The sequence below is a fragment of the Phaethon lepturus genome, unplaced genomic scaffold (assembly GCF_000687285.1).
Source record: "Phaethon lepturus isolate BGI_N335 unplaced genomic scaffold, ASM68728v1 scaffold7926, whole genome shotgun sequence".
NCBI classification, from domain to species: Eukaryota; Metazoa; Chordata; class Aves; order Phaethontiformes; family Phaethontidae; genus Phaethon; species Phaethon lepturus.
Genome location: NW_010545511.1, coordinates 71,282 through 80,503, shown reverse-complemented (window position 1 = coordinate 80,503; position 9,222 = coordinate 71,282).

Sequence of the window (9,222 nt, the reverse complement as noted above, 5' to 3'; positions counted from 1 at the left end):
ACTCTTTCCTTAAATATATGTATTTTAAAAACATCTGGAACTCCTAGTATTTTAAAGCTCTTAGCATATCCTTATGAAGTGATGTTAATGAGAAATTTTAGTAAGATACAAAAGCATCTTCTAGAATTCAGATGTAAAAATGTCTCTCATGCCAGTCACCTCTAGGATTTGTTGCGTTTATCTTTAGGAAGACTACTGGTGTGTAAGCAGAACTGTTTCCGGGGCTTTAGAATCACAGAACCCAGGCTGGAAGGGACCTCAAAGCAGGTCTGGCTAAAGCAGGTTGCTTCTGTCAAACTTGAATATATATTTATATGTTTGAAGCAGACAAAAAAATTTAGAAATATTGTGAAAAAACCCACCCTTCCTTAGTGGGACCTGAATTCAAGGTACTGTTTTTCTAAGTGCAGTTGTCATCAGAATCTCTGATCTTTAGAAAACCTGATTCTTTGCCCCTCTTAAAGGATATCATTGCAGTGGCAGAGAAAATAAAAACTGGCTGCTCAGCAGGTGAAAAAAAATTGTTTGCTATATTTTGAGTCTCTTTCTGGTGGTGGAAAAAAAATAAATCACTCATTAGCAAATTCCCGAGGTAGAAAGTTAATGACTTTTAATCTGAATGTGAATTAACCTACAATCTTCTGATAGAATCTACAGATAAAGTCTGCTTACAAGGATATTCTGAAAAATACTTTAATGTGGAATAAAGTTAAGGGTAATCTGGTTAGTTTAATGATTTGTCATGCAGATTCTTGCCCTATGCTACCACTAACTTTCCTTCAGCAAATTTTTAAAAAGCAATGATCAATACCTATTGCTGATCTCAAAAACTGTAGCTAACCTTGGGGATTCAAGTTTATCTTCTGTGAAAGGTAAATACTAGGAAACTATCTTTCTGTCTGTAATTAAGCTAGCTGAAGTTCTTTGGATGGGAAACACTAGACAAGACTGAGCCAAAGATGACTAGAGCCAATGGGGAAACTAACTAGATGCAGTAGACTTTGGATTGGTTCTTCTAAGTGCAAAATACAGCTATTAGTTGCCAATAAAAGACAACAAAGCTTGCAACTGGGCTGAAATCATCAGCTAATTCACAGGTCACTTTAAGTCCAATTTTAGGAATAACTAGTTTTCAGAAGGTCAGAGAAGTCTCCAGAATGGCAAAAAAATTTCTTCCAAGCCCTGACTTTTAGGTCTTTCCTTGGGAGAGAAGAATACAACACACAGGTTATTTATGGCAATATGTAATTTGTATTTCCTGTGTTATATGAAACATGAAATTCTTTATTTTTTTGAGTTTTTGAGTTAAATTTGCATGGAAGCAAAGATTTTTTTCGTAAAGCATTTATTTCTTTTCTGAACTGTCTGAGCTTGTCACCTATATCTTGACACCTATCAAGTTGACTTGAAAAAGAATATTGAAAACAAAACCTTGAAGATTGCATATACTAGGATTAGGGGCAGAACAAATAATGCAGAGTAATGGAATCAAAATTAGAAGGATTGTTTCACTTGAGACTAGGCCAGCAGATGGCAAATAAGAGTTCAATACAGAGAAATGTAAGATAATTAAAGTTGAAGGAACTAAATAATCTAGGGAATACCTGCTAAGTGGAACAATCATTCAGCACAGTGGTCAAGAAAAAGGCTTGGGGTTTATTGTGGAAAAATTTGTTGAAACCATGATCCAATCAAACAGTTTCAGTAAAATAGGCAAATCGCATATTAGTTTGTATTAGAAAAGTGAGAATGCATAAGATCAAGGAAGGGTGTAATGATTGTAATATATCTATAGTCATTATAAAACCTTCTTTTGACAGTGCAATACATTTACTGAAGTGGCAGAGCAGACTGTGGAACCTTCCTTTGGTTATTCTGTCAATTAAATTTGTTTTGTCATCCAAACTTGGGGTATATTCTTCCAGTGATTTGTGCTGTAAGAAAGTACATTGGGCTTGCTGCTGTTTTCCACCCATACTTCTGTGAATAAGGATTTCAATGATATGGCTTTTTCATTCATTTATTTATTTAATTTAATTATTCTGGATTTTGGGCTGGATCCAAAGTTAGATCTAGTCTGAAAGAATATTTTCACTGACTTACAATAAATTCATCAGGTTAATTGGTCCTACTTGGTCCTTGTCCAGTTGCAGGGGGCGGAATCTGTAACTGACTGTAAAACTATTTTGTGCATCTTCTAGGGCACCTCTGCGAGTTTGCTATGAAATCCTATTTGTGATTTCTTTGCGTGTATTTTTCAAATTGGCATAAGGACTGCTGCTCCTAAGTTTTTGCTGAGACAGTCAGCTTGCAGGAAATTGCAGTGTATGTGTATATATATAAGAAATACCTGTAACAAAACCCTCTAAAACATCAGGGACTGGAGGAACTAGAGTTTGATAATTTGAGAGCCTCTCAGCAAAAGATTCCATAATTTCCTAAAAAAGTTAAATTTAATTTACCTGATTTCTCAGAGGTATGTATATTCCCAAGACATTGCCATAGATGTGTTTATGAAGGCTTTAGAGCTTACCAGAAAGTAGGAACGGTTGTTGGCAGGATTTCTTTGAAAACTTTTTCTATCCTTGGTCTGAAATAGCTTTTATGCCTTTAAAAGGTTCTCTTGCAATTGGTGGTTGGGACCAGGTTATTGTGTTTTGCTATATTAAGCAACTCTGACCTATTAGTCGGGCATTGGAGGAAGCGGGTCTCTGCCTGAATCTCAGTTGGCTCTGATTACAGAACAGCACACTGTATCAGAAGCACACTCAACTACACAAATACTTTGAGAGGGAGGATAGAGCAGTTAAAAGTTCTTCCAGAGAGGAAATGTTTCAGAACCTGCAAGGACAATCAGAGAAGTTTCAAACGACACTTAATTGTTTAATATATATAAGCAAGAGGAACAAGGAAGAAGGTCAGAAAATAATTTTATTTAAGATAACAGCTAGCTTGACTCTTTTGCGGTGTTTAGCTAGTTTTGAGTTAACTCATGCAGAGGAAGCCAAGTATAAAACTACCCTCCATCTAAAAATGAAGACATGATTCATAATTCTTTTAACAGTGTCTAAAAGAAAGAGGAAGATTCTGCTGAGTTTGTCTTGCATAAGGCAAAACCCCCATCTCTGTTAATACTGCATTTATGGTGAGGGACAGGTGCATTCTTCAGTGTGTCCTAGGGTCTTGATCCTGAAATGCTCAATGAAGGACCTGGAGTTCTCTTCTTAGGTCCTCCAGCAGACCTTCCTGGGTTTCTCTCCTGCAAAGATCAAGGTGCCAGTTTCACTGCAGTATGGGAGTGGTTGCAGCACAGGGTATCTATCTGGGCTGGAGAACTTAGTGCTTCTACATATACTAGTTTAGATAGTGTCACTAGGGTCCTTGCTAAGAGCTGGTATCTCACCTGAGAGTTAAGAAGTTATGCTTAGAGTGTTTTTACACAAAAGGCACACTTATACTGACAGCTAGCTTGAATTCTAGCAGAAATGTTGTGATGTTTATCTAATCTTCTGTCCAGACTGATTAGCCCCACAGAGTATCTGTTTTAGCAGAGAAATGAGACCCTGTAGCTTTAAAGTTTTTTAAAGACAAATGATTTGGACACCAGCAGGTAAGCCAACCGGGACCATGGCACACTGGTGTCACAGCTGTCTGTTAAAATATACTGCTTATTGCAGAAAGGGCTGTGCAAATTTTTACATTAGCCCAACTTTGCATTTTGACTTGAGCTCTGCATGCAGCATTAATTTATTGAGGTGACCACGGTAGCCCTAGGCTTCTGGTTAATAAGTGCAGTGTGCTACAGGTATTGCTAGGGATATAAAGAATGCATAGTGCCAGCTATAAAAATGTAGGTTTTGGCCATTATACTGTTGGAAATAGTTAATCATTGTGTTATGCTAGGTTCTTTGTTACAAGTTTTGGTTTTTTTTTTTTTTTTTCATTAGTCATACACAGCACTCTGAAAAATCTAGAGGCATAGTCAACTCTTTCCAGGTTTAAATTACTCAAGTGTGAAAGTACCAACTTGATGCAGGTCTGTTGAAGGGCAGTGCAGGGCATATGCTTGAATTTGAGACATGTTTATAGATTCAGTTTCATAAATGCTAAGAGAGCTGTGCTTTTTGTGCTGGAAACAAGTGAGTACCATACCTGAGGATTAGGGTTAGTTGAGTTAGCAATTTGCAGTGGTGAATAAAGTTGTCATTTTTGAGGTCTTGCAGAGAGTACTGTTATATGTAGGATTACTTTAGTATCCATTCAGCTGCTTTAAAGAAAGCAAAAGCCCTTGATCCATGAGAACATCACTCTCAGAAGTGCTTTACAAGGAAGTCCAGTTTCCCAGGGGTCTTTTGAATCTCATGAGAATTATGTTGCTCCATTCTCAGTTCAATAATTAATGTCTTTTATTCCTGCTCTCCATATGCTTGCATACTTCAGAGATGGCAAAGCACCCAAAGAAAACTTGGTTTTTTTAATAAGACCCTATTATATGTATTTTTTTTTCTATGTGAAACAGACCATGATACTTTTAATGCTGAAGGTTATTATTGCTATTATTGAATCTTGAGAGCCAACAGAAAAAAGCCAAAGCCTAATGTACAGAGATGTATAGAACTTCATTCTTGCCTATAGGTCATTTTACTATCCTTGCTGAACCTTAGAAGGGCTGAACAGCTTAGAAATAAAGTACTGTCTCACAGGAGAGTTTAAGTAAATTTCTACCTAAACAGCTTTTCACAGTCCTGTTTTCAGGGCTTGTGGTATGGCTTATGAATAGGACAGCATGGTTTCGGTTTTGACTTGGAGCGATCATGAGATGGAGGAAACTTCAGTACAAAAGAATACAGATTTCTGTCACGGGCCGATTCTGATTCAAGAATGGTGACATGATTTTTTCCAACAGCCTTACTGGCTTTGAAGGCTCACTCACCTCATGCAAAGCTGTCTGCCATCTGGAGAGTTTGCCTGCAGCTCTCAGGAAGTCTGTGGAGTTATGCAGTCCTCTGTCCTTCATCTTCTGAGCATTAAGGAGTCTCTGCACATATAGAAGGTGGTTGCTGTGGATTGTAGCTTTCACAATAAGGAGATGAATATCAAGGTTGGTTACACTTCCCCCCCCGCCCAAGATGGCTGTAGGTTGGTTGGTCTTAGACATATTTTGAGATACCCGGTTTGAACTCAGAGTGCCTAACACTGCCTGCTAGTGTATAAAACAATGTGCAAGTATAGAAAGAGTAACTATACTGAGGCAGAGTTAATGTCTATTCATACCGTTTCCTTGATGTTTTGCAGATTTCAGCTGTACCCATTCTGCATAGCTACTGCCTAGCCACATAATTTTACAGATGCTTGACTAGAGCTTCTAAACTATAAAGTGGATGGAGAGAGACAAAAAAGAGTCGCAGCTAGAGGATGCTTTAGATCCTCTGCCTGTATCTGTTAATGGTACATGCAGCTCAGAGTAATAGGCTCCTAGATTAGGTTGGTCAGTAGGTCTTGCTCTTAGTGTCCACTCAATAAAGCAGGGAATTCCAGGCATCACAAGATGTATAGGTATATATGCATAGGTATATAATAATGTAAGAAAATGAGTATGTACCAGACGAAATTAAGCTAATAAAATAAATTCAAGCCCTTCTAAACTTTTTCTTCCAGTGGAAACACACATTAAACAAATCTAAACTGCAGTGAACCAAGGATTCATGTGGAAAACGAAGTCTGAAAGAAAGAATCCTCGTAGGGAAAAAATGGTAGAGCCCCGTGCTTAATGTCTGACCACGTTTTTGGGGAAGACCTTCCACTCAGTTCTGGTGAGATTTTTTGGATTTCCCTGAAGTCCAGTCAGCTTCAAAGGAAGCTGAGACCCAAGACAGAAACTCACTTTGAGAGTCAAAACCCTTTGAGAGGGGTTTATAGCTTACATTTCTCTCTTGCATACCTGTCTAGAGGGAAGGGCAGTATGGTGACTTGTGTACAGACATAGTGCTAGAGCTGGGATAAGAAAGCATTAAAATGACAAAATAATGCAAGTATTACTAGAAGATAGCTAAAAACAATGTAAGTGGTAAGAAGGCATGTCTCTTGCTGCCTAAAACCTTTCCTATTACAGCTTCCTCTATCTCCCCAAACCCACTAATGTTGCTACTGTCTTGTGCGCTTGTGATTTGGTTGAAGAGAGAAGGATTTTCTCAACAAACTACTTGAGATCTAGGGGTCAGAGGAAATCTGGGTGAACTTTCATTTTAATTCATGGTTTTGTTAGGAGTGACTCACTCCACTAAGATCATGACTTCCTAGACAGGACAGGCAGGACCGTTCAAGATTGTGCCAGTAATATTTATAAACATTTTCTCTGACTGATGCTTATCTAACTGGAAACCTTGAAAAGTGTGATAACTCTTCTGTGAGGTGTGGAACAGCTTCAGCTGCTGTTGAATCTGATGGGAATATCTTGGTATCGAGTCCTAGTTCTACTTCTGATGAATCTCTCCAGGATAATAGTTGCAGAGAAGATGGATGTTCCAAACTGCATTCGTCCTCCTCTGTAAGTGTATAGTAGATAAGAGATACAGAACAACAGTGAAATCTATTGGCTAGGTTAATTTGAGTTCTCTGTTATGCAGGTACACGGAGTTTTAATAAGTGTATGCATGGTACGTGCTGTATGTTCATTTCTTCTCTTATTTCAGGCTGGCAGCTCTAACTAAATTAGATGTCAAGCACCTGCTGTTTTCTCCTCGTCTCTATTACAACATTATTTGACATTCTGGGACATCTCTCTAAAAGTATTCAGAAATGAATATATCATGATTAGCTTGTCATAGACAGTGACAGTCTTAAGGAAAGGGGAAGTAAGTCAAACAGAACAAATCACAAATTGGCAAGGAAAACAAGAAAAAACCCACAAAAGCTCCCTAAAGTTCCCAAGTACAGTGGCTTGGCTGCTCCCCGGCAGGGGAAGCTCAGCAGGACGTTGCATTTCAGCTTCATTTAATCACTGCTGCTGCTGTCACTCCACAGAGCAAAAACTGCTTTCGAACCAATTGCAAAACATCACAAATAGATTGCTAACACATGGAGGTCTATACAAATGTCACTAGAGAATATTCTGCAAAGGAAATGAATTACACATGTTTTAATTTGAAGTCTTCCCCTCTTGTGGACAACTTTGCATTACTGCTGTAGTCATGTGGCTAACTCAGCGATTTCCCATGACTTGAGAACAGCACCTGTTTCTGTATCAGTCATTAGCAAATGTAAAATTCAGCAGACAGAAGCAGTAAGATGTTCTAGCTTTGTAGCATATGTTTTGCATCTGTGATGGAGATGACAATGAGCTGCTCACTGGAATCTTTGAATAAGCAATTCTTTGCCTATCAATGTTGCAATGGTGAGCTTACAGGGAAGTGCATATTATAATGTGTTACGAAACCTAAGCCCGCCAGTCTGTCTGCAAACTGTCAATCTACACCAAACACAATTCCATGTAGTCCAGAGCCTGGTAACTCCCTCACTCTGCTAGTTGTCTGAGTAGAGCACAGAAATTACAGCTCAATGTCTTTTGCATCAAAAACTGATATTCACATTGAGTTGTTTACTGGGCATTATTCTGCTGAACTGAGTGTAATAAACAGGTTTAATATGCTTTACCCAAAAGGTTTATTGGCCTGAATAAACACTGGAGTTACTACCCTCCCCAGTCTTACAATATTTTTGAATATTATTTTACTTTGGAAGATTTTTTTCCTCTTGTCTGATGGGTATAGTGTAGTGTCTTCTGCCTATCCAGGCAAGATGTGGCCTGAGTGAGAAAAGACTTGCTGAGATTTTCTTTTGGAAAAAATACTGGAGTTTAAATAGAGGGCTTTGGTTTTGTTTGGTTTGCTATATTTTAATTTTTCCACAGTCTGTAGAATGATTTCAGTGCCGTGGACTTTAGAACTAAAAAGTGACAGAACTGAACCTGCATCTCCTGGCACTTAGTCCCATGTCCTGTTATAAACTGCTTTATCCACTAATTATTTCACAAATAGGACCGAATACTTCAGAGAGGAGGGAACAAGAATAGAAATGGAGGGAAGCTCCAACAATCAGACTTTTATGATTTCCACCTGATAACTTTTATACTCCAGTGGTGGCATTCCCTTGCTTTCCCTCGATTTTCATCATTGCACAGCTGGAATAAAGAGATCTACCTATTACAGATAGATAAGCTGTCATTACCCTGTGCACCTCTCTTGCCCTGGGATCTTTGTTGGAAGTCAGGGAAAGTAAGCCACCAGTCGATCCATGCATGTAAAGAAGCATTTACTGGAAGTGACAGCGTACAAGGCTGTGTGACTTTCTTCAAAGGAATACTCTTGATAACTTATATAAATTGATCTTGCAGAGAGAACCGGTGGATTCCTCGAAAATAATTATGGATTCCTCTAAATTCCTCTAAAATAATTCCTCTAAAGTAATTAAATAAAATTACTGTGTTGGAAACACATATGAAGCTTCTAGGAAACAAGAATTTAATAAAATAATGAAGGATTATTTTTAATATTTTATACTTCAGTATTAAACTGAGTTCTCAGAAATTTGGATAAAGCATTACAGGACTAGAATTTATTACTCAAATTTATACAATAGAAAACATGCTGCTTTCCAAAACTGGAAAACAGTTGTTGGTATGAAGCATGAAGGACAATTTAAAGAATAAAATAGTTTTTGCCTTTCATGAGGAAAAAGCAAAGAATAGACATTGAGGGAGCAGTGATTGCTGTACCATTTATGCGTGGAAGAAACTTTATATTTGTAAATCTGAAACCCAAGAAAATATGAATTATGAAAGAGAAACTTCAACTGTGGGAGCATAGCCTCAGCCCAAATTGAATCCAGAGTTTCCTGAAATGATGTTATGGGGCATACAGGCCAATATCAGATATGGTTAAAGCTCACTCTATTCCTTCCATCCTCAAAAAATAACATTTTTCTGAGGGTCTTATTCTATTCTAGGCACATAGTGGCAAACTAATGCAATCAGGACATTACTATTGTTTTTGTAACGCCAGGAATTGTATCGTCTTTTATAGACAAAGGAGGAAAAATGGTAATGTCCCTACCTCAAGGGCTTGATTATTGAGAAATGTGAAGCTGTTGAAGAAGAAGTTGCTGAAAGGAGGATAAGAGGCTGAGGATTGATCTATCTGTGTGATACCTATTTTTGTTAAAACT